Raw genomic sequence first — 10,421 nt, forward strand, 5'->3', positions numbered from 1 at the left:
GTTGGCATCCACTGTCGCGTCTTCCCCGGCTCCGCGTCGTGCCCTTCCTAGGCCTCGCCGTCGTCCACCGCCCTGGTGCTCTCGGCGCGGCGTGGTCAACATGGTCAAGGAACGGCTTCCATCGGACGTGGACTGTACGTGGAGAGGCTGATAGCTGGGTCCACGGCCGCAGCAAGGAAGTGCCTCCTTATTACGTGCAAAATAATTATTCCTCCACCTGATAGCGGGGACCCACCGGAGGGGCCACCGTATTTCGCGAAAAAAACATTTGCCCCTGACTGCTGGGACCCACCAGCTACATCTTCGCACGCAAGGAAGTGCCTGACAGTCGGGACCCACCTAGTCGAAGCGTACGTAGCGTTGTCATTCTGGTCGCGAACGTGGTCGATGTAGAGGTGCGCACGTGTCGTAGTAGAGACGTGCACGTGTCGTAGTAGAGGCGCGCACGTAGCATGTACATGTACCTACAGCGGCCAGGGTGCAAGAAAGAAAATACGGCCACGTATGTGTACATACGGGCGGGGTCTCGAACGCCTACTCGCGCATACGTACGACGAGGGCTTGTGTACATGGCTGGGTCGGAATGGAGACACAGTGTCGTCGTCGTGTTCATGGGGAGGCAATAGAATGCGTCGTCTTCATGCGGAGGCAACAGAATGCGTGGTCGTGTTCATCGGGAGGGCTTGGACGGAACAGGCGATGGAAACGAGGCCTGGCGTACCGCAAAACGAAGGAAACGGACCTTCTACGGTTGAAATGGGGGTCCTGTTGATCGGGAGGAGTGTGGCGTACCGCAAAACGGACGAAACAAACCTCCTACGGTGGAAACGGGGGTCCTGTTTATCGGGAGGGGTGTGGTGTACCGCAAAACGGACGAAACGGACCTCCTACGGTCGAAACGGGGGTCCTGTTCATTGGGAGGGGTGTGGCGTACCGCAAAACAGGACTCCACGGGATACTGTTCATCTCCACCGTCGACCTCCTCCAACCTCCACGGGCTCCTGTTCATCCAGCCTCCACCGTGCGCTACTCCACCGGCTACTGTTTAACCACCCCTCCACCGTCTACTGTTCATCCAGCCCTCCACACCACAGGGTCCTATTCAACCACCCCTCCACGGGCACTGAGGGAGTCCTGGATTAGGGGGTGTCCGGATAGCCAGACTATACCTTCAGCCGGACTCCTGGACTATGAAGATACAAGATTGAAGACTTCGTCCCGTGTCCGGAAGGGACTTTTCCTTGGCGTGGAAGGCAAGCTTGGCGATACGGATATGTAGATCTCCTACCATTGTAACCAACTCTCTGTAACCCTAGCCCTCTCCGTTGTCTATATAAACCGGAGGGTTTTAGTCCGTAGGACGAACAACAATCATACCATAGGCTAGCTTCTAGGGTTTAGCCTCCTTGATCTCGTGGTAGATCTACTCTTGTACTACCCATATCATCAATATTAATCAAGCAGGAGTAGGGTTTTACCTCCATCGAGAGGGCCCGAACCTGGGTAAAAACATTGTGTCCCTTGTCTCCTGTTACCATCCGCCTAGACTCACAGTTCGGGACCCCCTACCCGAGATCCGCCGGTTTTAACACCGACATTGGTGCTTTCATTGAGAGTTCCTCTGTGTCATCACTTTTAGGCCCGATGGCTCCTCCGATCATCAACAACGATGCTGTCCAGGGTGAGACTTTTCTCCCCAGACAGATCTTCGTCTTCGGCGGCTTCGCACTGCGGGCCAATTCGCTTGGCCATCTGGAGCAGATCGAAAGCTACGCCCCTGGCCGTCAGGTCAGATTTGGAAGTTTAAACTACACGGCTGACATCCGTGGGGACTTGATCTTCGATGGATTCGAGCCACAGCCGAGCGCGCCGCACTGTCACGATGGACATGATCTAGCTCTGCTGCCGAACAGTGCCCTGGAGGCTGCACCCGCATCGGCTCCGACCCTTAATTCGGAGCCAACTGCGCTGATCGAGGATGGGTGGTTGGACACCGCCTCGGGGGCTGCAATCTCTAGGGCGATCGAGCCGAACACCAGCCCGGTCCTCTGCGAAGATGTCCGCGGCGGTGAACTCCATGATCGGCGCCCAATCGGATTCGATCGGCAGGGGCGCGGAGGGCTCGTGACTCCAAGGAGCCGGACTCCTCTCCGGACTCCGAGCCCTCCGCGCCCCTGCCGGTCGAATCCGATTGGGCGCCGATCATGGAGTTCACCGCCGCGGACATCTTTTAGCACCCGCGCTTCGGCGATATTCTGAAATCACTAAAGTCTCTCTTTATCAGGAGAGCCCTGGCCGGACTACGGTCAGCAAGGTTGGCATATGGACGATGAAGAAATTCAAAGCCCACCCACCACCCACTTTGTAGCCACTGTCGATGATTTAACCTACATGCTCGACTTCAACTCCGAAGACATCGACGGTATGGACGCCGATGCAGGAGACGATCAAGAACCAGCGCCTATAGGGCACTGGAAAGCCACCTCGTCGTATGACATATACATGGTGGACACCCCAAAAGAAGGAGATGGCGATGGAACAGCGGAGGATGACCCCTCCAAGAAACAGCCTAAGTGCCGGCGTGAGCGGCGCTGCTCTAAATCCCGCCAAAACAAAAAAGGTGATTCCGGCACGGGAGATAATAACACTCCGGACAGTGCCGAAGAAAATCCCCTCCAGCAAGATTCAGCACAGGAGGATGGAGAAGCCAGCCCTCATGAGAGAGCGGCAGACAAAGAGGTCGAGGGCGATAATTATATGCCACCCTCCGAAGACGAGGCAAGCCTCGACGATGATGAATTCATCGTGCAGGAGGATCCCGTCGAACAAGAGCGTTTCAAATGCAGGCCTATGGCCACGGCAAGCAGCCTCCAGAAAAAACAGCAACAGCTTAGATCTGATCAAGATTTGCTAGCTGGCAGATGGACTGAAGTCCTTGCGGCCGAAGAGTATGAACTCGAACGCCCCTCCAAGAGCTACCCAAAGCGCAGGTTGCTACCCCGATTAGAGGAGCAAGCACCCAAACCTACATCACCAGCGCATGATGCGGCCGATCGGCCACCTCGTGGCCGCAACAGAGAGGCCTCTCGGCCTCCACTCAAGCCGCACCCCGGCGCCACTCAAAAAATACCAAGGCACGGGAAAATGCGCCAGACCTGCGAGATATATTGGAGGACAAGGCAAGGCAAAAAAGATCGATCTATGGATCGCGTGGGCGCCCCACGGCACGAGATAGTAATCGTCACTCCGAATATAGTAAATCCGGCTGGGCCGAACACAATAGACAAAGCTCGTTTGAGCTGCGTCGTGATATAGCCCAATACAGAGGCGCTGCACACCCACTATGCTTCACAGATGAAGTAATGGATCGTCAAATCCCCGAGGGTTATAAACCCGTAAACATTTAGTCATATGATGGCACAACAGATCCTACAGTATGGATCGAGGATTATCTCCTTCATATCCACATGGCCCGCGGCGATGATCTACACGCCATCAAATACCTCCCACTCAAGCTTAAAGGACCAGCTCGGCATTGGCTTAACAGCCTGCCAGCAGAATCAATTGGTTGTTGGGAGGACCTGGAAGCCGCATTCCTCGACAAATTCCAGGGCACTTATGTGCAACCACCAGACGCCGATGACCTAAGCCACATAATTCAGCAGCCAGAGGAATTGGCCAGACAATTCTGGACTCGCTTCCTAACAAAGAAAAATCAAATCGTCGACTGTCCGGACGTAGAGGCCCTAGCAGCCTTCAAGCATAACATCCGAGACGAGTGGCTTTCCCGGCACCTTGGACAGGAAAAGACGAAATCTATGGCAGCACTCACGACACTCATGACCCGCTTTTGCGCAGGAGAAGACAGCTGGCTGGCTCGTAGCAATAACTTGACCACGAACCCTGGTAATTCGGATACCAAGGACAACAGTGGCAGGTCGCGTCGCAACAAGCAAAAGTGCCGCATTAACAGCAACAACACTCAGGATACGGCAGTTAATGCCGGATTCAGAGGCTATAAATCCGGTCAACGGAAAAAGACATTCAAAAGAAATACTCCAGGCCCGTCCAGTTTGGACCGAATACTCGACCGCTCGTGCCAGATACATGGCACCCCCGAAAAGCCAGCCAATCACACCAACAGGGATTGTTGGGTGTTCAAGCAGGCAGGCAAGTTAAATGCCTAAAATAGAGACAAGGGGTTGCATAGCAATGACAAGGAGGAGCCCCGGCCGCCGAACAACAGTGGACAGAAGGGATTCCCCCCACAGGTGCGGACGGTGAACATGATATACGTAACCCACATCCCCAAGAGGGAGCGGAAGCGTGCATTAAGGGACGTATACGCGATGGAGCCAGTCGCCCCAAAGTTCAACCCATGGTCCTCCTGCCCGATCACTTTTGATCGAAGGGACCACCCCACTAGCATCCGTCACGGCGGATTCGCCGCATTGGTTCTAGACCCAATTGACGAATTTCACCTCACTAGAGTCCTTATGGACGGCGGCAGCAGCCTGAACCTGCTTTACCAGGATACAGTGCGGAAAATGGGCATCGATCCCTCGAGGATTAAACCCACTAAAACGACCTTTAAAGGCGTCATACCAGGTGTAGAGGCCAACTGTACAGGCTCAGTTACACTTGAAGTGGTCTTCGGATCTCCGGATAATTTCCGAAGGGAGGAGTTAATCTTCGATATAGTCCCGTTCCGCAGTGGCTATCACGCACTGCTCGGGCAAACCGCATTTGCCAAGTTCAACGCGGTTCCGCACTACGCATACCTTAAGATCAAGATGCCAGGCCCTCAAGGAGTCATTACGGTCAATGGAAACACCGAACGCTCTCTCCGAACGGAGGAGCATACGGCGGCTCTCGCAGCGGAAGTACAAAGCAACCTCTCAAGGCAATTCTCCAGTCCAGCCATTAAACGTCCAGACACCGTCAAGCGCGCCCGGAGTAACCTACAACAAGACCGCCTGGCATGTTCGAGCAGGCGTAGCAATGCGGCCCCAACCCCAGCCCTCGCGACATTGCGAAACCAGTGTTGCGCGTACATAACTACGCTCTGGAAATACCATGGGCACAGGGGGAGGGGCACCGTCACGGCACGCCCAAAACGCGGCTTAAACCGCGCTAGGGGCTGCCGATTTCTTCATTTTCTCTTACTTTCAGGACTAACCGGCAGCTCAATTGCCGCACAAACGATGCAAGAACCAGGGAAGCAGAAAGCTACGCCGCATTATGGAACTCCTAGGTGGTCTCTATAACGAGCAATATGCCTGTTTCGCATACCATTCCGCAGCCTGCCCCTGGAAAGGACATGTTAAATAGTCCCACCTTTTGCTTATCGCATTATTTGTATCGTTCTGCCTTGATCATAGCTTTTTTAATAAACAATGCATAGCTTTTGTCTATTTTCGGATTAATCTTTTTACGAATATATGTTCATTAATGACATGTTGCACCCGTACACTTTGGTATGACCAATACGCCAGGGGCTTAAGTACCCCACAATATGGTGTGAGAAGTCCGAACACTTTCACAAGTGCGGCACCCCGAACTTATAGCATTATATGCATCGGCTCCGAATCATGTCTTGGGTCAATAGTTGGGTCTGCCCGGCTCCTATGTTTTGGTGCCTTAGGTTCCTTTATATCGGCTAAGGTAGCACTAGGAGAACTACTGCGATTGTGCCCCAGTTGAGCTGGGCTAAGCACCTCGGTAGAGAAAGCTAAAACTGACTCTCATGATGAAGCGAGAGCTGGTCGCTATTCGAGAGGTTTTTCGAGTCCCTAAAGACTTATGCCGCTTAGAGCGAGGAGTCGGCTTTGTCCGGCCTAGGCGTGGATAGCGCCCCGAACTCGGTCTTCTGAATACTAGGGGCTTCGCCAAAATTTAAAATTATAGAATTCTATGGCTAAGTGAGAGTGTTCAAGCATTATAGTCCGATTGCCTTGTTCGTTGTGCTGAGCGCCTCCCTCGAAGGACCCAACAATGGGAAAAAGAGCGCTCAGGTTTATCCCGAACACCCCAGCACTAGTGGCATGGGGGCAGAAGCCGACGACTCGCCATCTCTCAAATTTGATAAACGGCCGCACAGAAGGTAATATTTTAAATTCAAAAAGTGTTGCTCAGCGCATATGAACAAGTTTCCAGAGCACATGACAAAATGAGCGAGTTTACTCAAAAATTACATCCCTGGAACATTCATCCGCCATAAGGCGGGCACCCTTCAGAACGCCCTCATAATACATCTCGGGCTTGCGATGCTCTTTCCCCGGCGGTGGCCCGTCCTTCACAAGCTTCTCAGCATCCAACTTGCCCAAGTGCACCTTAGCGCGGGCAAGGGCCCTACCGGCACCTTCGATGCAGACGGAGCGCTTGATGACTTCGAGCCATGGACAGGCCTCCACCAGCCGCCGCACCAGCCCGAAGTAGCTCCCAGGAAGAGCCTCTCCAGGACACAGCCGAACTATGAGGCCCTTCATGGCCTGTTCGGCCACCTTGTGGAGCTCGACCAGTTGTTTCAGCTGGTCGCTCAAGGGCACGGGGTGTCCGGCCTCAGCATACTGAGACCAGAACACCTTCTCCATCGAGCTGCCCTCCTCGGCTCGGTAGAATGCGGCAGCATCGGACACGCTACGGGGCAAATCTGCGAATGCTCCTGGAGAGCTCCGGATTCAGGTAAGTAACAAGTAACTCACTTTTACATGTTTGCTTTGCATAAAGAATGCCTTACCCGCCGCTATCTTTCTCATCGCGTCCACCTCCTGGAGGGCCTTCTGGGCTTCGGCCTTGGCAGACTTGGCATTTTCAATGGCCGCCGCGAGCTCGGACGCTCGCGTCTTCGAGTCAAGCTCCAAACTCTCATGTTTTTTCATGAGAGCCTCGAGCTCTTGCCGCACCTTGCCAACCTACGCATCATACTTCTCCCGCATGGTGCGCTCCGTGGCCGCCCTCTTCTCGGCCTCGGACAGCGCTTGCTTAAGGGTCACCACCTCAGTCGTGGCCCCTAGAATAGCCACGTTAATCCTGTCATTTTTTGCAATTGCACCTTTTATATATTTCAATAAGGTATTTCTTATCTTCCTTGTCCTCGAGCTGCTTCTTGGCAAGCCCGAGCTCTTGCTCGGACTGCTCGAGGTTCTGCTTCAGCGTGTCCACCTCTGTAGTCAGTGCGGCGGACGCCAGCAGCGAAGCCTGCATACGCATATTGACTTAATTACGTTAGACTCCTACGAATATTATTAGATCCTCTATTCGGCTTTTCTTTCCGAACGCCAAATAGAGCATCAGGGGCTACTGTCTATGCGGTAATGTTTTTACATATTCTTTACTTACCTCAAAGCCTGTTAAAAGGCTGGCACAGGCTCCAGTCAGTCCGCTCTTGGCGGACTGAACTTTCTGGATCACCGCACTCATAATAGTGCGGTGCTCCTCGTCGATGGAGGCGCTGTTAAGCACCTCCAGCAAATTGTCCGGCACCTCTGGTTGGACGGAGGTCACCGGCTCCGTAGGCTTGCTCCTCTTGGAAGGAGGCTGCCTACCGGAGTTCGGAACCATTGAAAATTCCGGCGCGGTGTCCGGCTCAAAGCCGGACTTGGAGCCCTGGGGGGTTCTATCCCCTTTACTCCTGGAGTCCGGGAGGTCGCCTTGCGGCGCCTCCAGGACCACCTCCTCCTGGCTTGGCACCTGTTGGGACAGCACCTCGGCGTCGTCCGTAGGGTGGGGGGAGGTCGCGGGCGGAAGTGAATTCACGTCCGACGAATCCAGGGAGCCGCTCGATGACTCGTCGAGCCCGGCCCGGGCGGGACTACATAGTCATATTCGGCGTACGAAGGAGTTGTGCAAGAAAGGAACACTGTGAATTATTCTGGTGTCCAAATACTTACGATTTCGCCAGGGGCTTGGCCCTGTGCAGCCACTCCTCTTCGCCGTCGGCGGCGTTGGTGGAGTAGTCCGGAGGAAGGGTCTTCCCCCTCTTCGACCCTTCGGCCTCCCCCGTTGGGGCGGCCTTCCTTTTCTTTCCTCCCCCCGCTGGAGGGGGAGAGGTTTCTTCTTCCTCCTCGTCGTCTTCATGGGAGGAGTGCGTCTCGGAGTCGTCGGATGATGAATCCGACACCTCCAAGCGACGGGCACTCTTTCGAGTCCCTGTGGCCTTCGTTTTGGCCTTCTTCACCGGCACCACGTAGGGCGCCGGAACCAGCAGCTTCGCCAAGCGAGCATCGGCTGGGTCTTCGGGCAAAGGAGCCGGATAGTTGATCTATCCGGACTTCGCCTGCCAATCCTGTCAAAGGTAAGGGAGCTTAGATCCTGCATAGAGTCAAACTATGAAAACATGATACCCTGTAAAACATAAAAATAGCTTACCGCACTAGCGTGACGCTGCATGCTAAATCCGCGATCCTCGAAAGCGGATGCGGGAGCCTCGGCGCCCTTGAATAGCGCCTTCCAGGCAACTTCGTACGTCATGTCGAAGAGCCTGCTCAGAGTTCGGTGCTGCGCCGGGTCGAACTCCCATGGGTTGAAAGCCCGTTGTTGACACGGGAGGATCTGGCGGATGAGCATAACCTGGACTACGTTGACAAGTTTGAGCTGCTTGTTCACCAGGGTTTGGATGCATGTTTGCAGTCCAGTCACCTCTCCTTTGTTGCCCCATGACAGGCCCGTCTCTTTCCAGGACATGAGCCGCGTTGGGGGTCTGGATCGGAACTCGGGGGCTGCGACCCATTCAGGGTCGCGCGGCTCGGTGATGTAAAACCACCCCAATTGCCACCCCTTTAGGGTCTCCACGAAGGAGCCTCGAGCCATAGGACGTTGGGCATCTTGCCTGACATGGCGCCTCCGCACTCCGCCTGGTTGTCGCGCACCACCTTTGGCTTGACATTGAAAGTCTTAAGCCATAGGCCGAAATGGGGGCGGATGCAGAGGAAAGCCTTGCACACGACGATGAACGCCGAGATGTTGAGGATGAAGTTCGGGGCCAGATCATGGAAATCCAGGCCATAGTAGAACATGAGCCCCCGGACGAATGGGTGGAGAGGAAAGCCCAGTCCGTGGAGGAAGTGGGGAAGGAACACTACCCTCTCATGGGGCCTTGGGGTGGGGAGGAGCTGCCCCTCTTCGGGAAGCCGGTGCGCGATGTTGTTAGACAAGTATCCGGCCTTCCTCAGTTTTTTTATGTGTCCCTCCGTGACGGAGGAGACCATCCACTTGCCTCCCGCTCCGGACATGGCTGGAGAAGGTTGAGGTGGGGAGTGTGGACTTGGGCACTGGAGCTCGACTGCGCGGAAATGGATGAGCAAAGGAGGAAGAAGGCGTGGATGAAAAAGGTGGATTCTTATCCCCTTATATGGGCAGACGTAACTATGCATCCCCACCAGCCTGATAAAACTCGCTTATCTCCCAAGCGCCGTAATCAATGGCGCGGTTGGGTTACCCACGTCCGTATTGATGAGAATCCCGTGAAATGAGGGGACACGATCTCTGCTTTGACAAAATGTGCCAAGGAAACCGCCACGCGAAACGCGCTGAGGTGGGGCAGTGAAAACGATTCGAATAAAGGCTTGGCCGTGGTATGATGTCACGCTACGGAATACGTCAGCAGATTAGATTTGTGTAAACATTATTCTCTCTATGGCCATATGTGGAAGCTTATTTTGCAGAGCCGGACACTATCCTTGTGTTCAAAATCTTCTATGAAGTACTTGGAGGAGGAACCAGCCTTGCAATGCCGAAGACAATCTGCACGCCGGACTCATCGTCATTGAAGCCTGGTTCAGGGGCTACTGAGGGAGTCCTGGATTAGGGGGTGTCCGGATAGCCGGACTATACCTTCAGCCGGACTCCTGGACTATGAAGATACAAGATTGAAGACTTCGTCCCGTGTCCGGAAGGGACTTTTCCTTGGCGTGGAAGGCAAGCTTGGCGATACGGATATGTAGATCTCCTACCATTGTAACCGACTCTGTGTAACCCTAGACCTCTCCGGTGTCTATATAAACCGGAGGGTTTTAGTCCGTAGGACAAACAACAATCATACCATAGGCTAGCTTCTAGGGTTTAGCCTCCTTGATCTCGTGGTAGATCTACTCTTGTACTACCCATATCATCAATATTAATCAAGCAGGGGTAGGGTTTTACCTCCATCGAGAGGGCCCGAACCTGGGTAAAAACATTGTGTCCCTTGTCTCCTGTTACCATCCGCCTAGACGCACAGTTCGGGACCCCCTACCCGAGATCCGCCGGTTTTGACACCGACAGGCACCCGTCCACCGTCTACTGTTCATCCAGCCCTCCACACCACGGGGTCCTGTTCGTCCACCCCTCCATGGGCACCCCTCCACCGTCTACTGTTCATCCAGCCCTCCACCACACCACGGGTCCTGTTCATCCAGAGGCAACGCCACCGCTCACTGTTC

The sequence above is a fragment of the Triticum dicoccoides genome, chromosome 7B (genome assembly GCF_002162155.2).
Source record: "Triticum dicoccoides isolate Atlit2015 ecotype Zavitan chromosome 7B, WEW_v2.0, whole genome shotgun sequence".
Taxonomy (NCBI): domain Eukaryota; kingdom Viridiplantae; phylum Streptophyta; class Magnoliopsida; order Poales; family Poaceae; genus Triticum; species Triticum dicoccoides.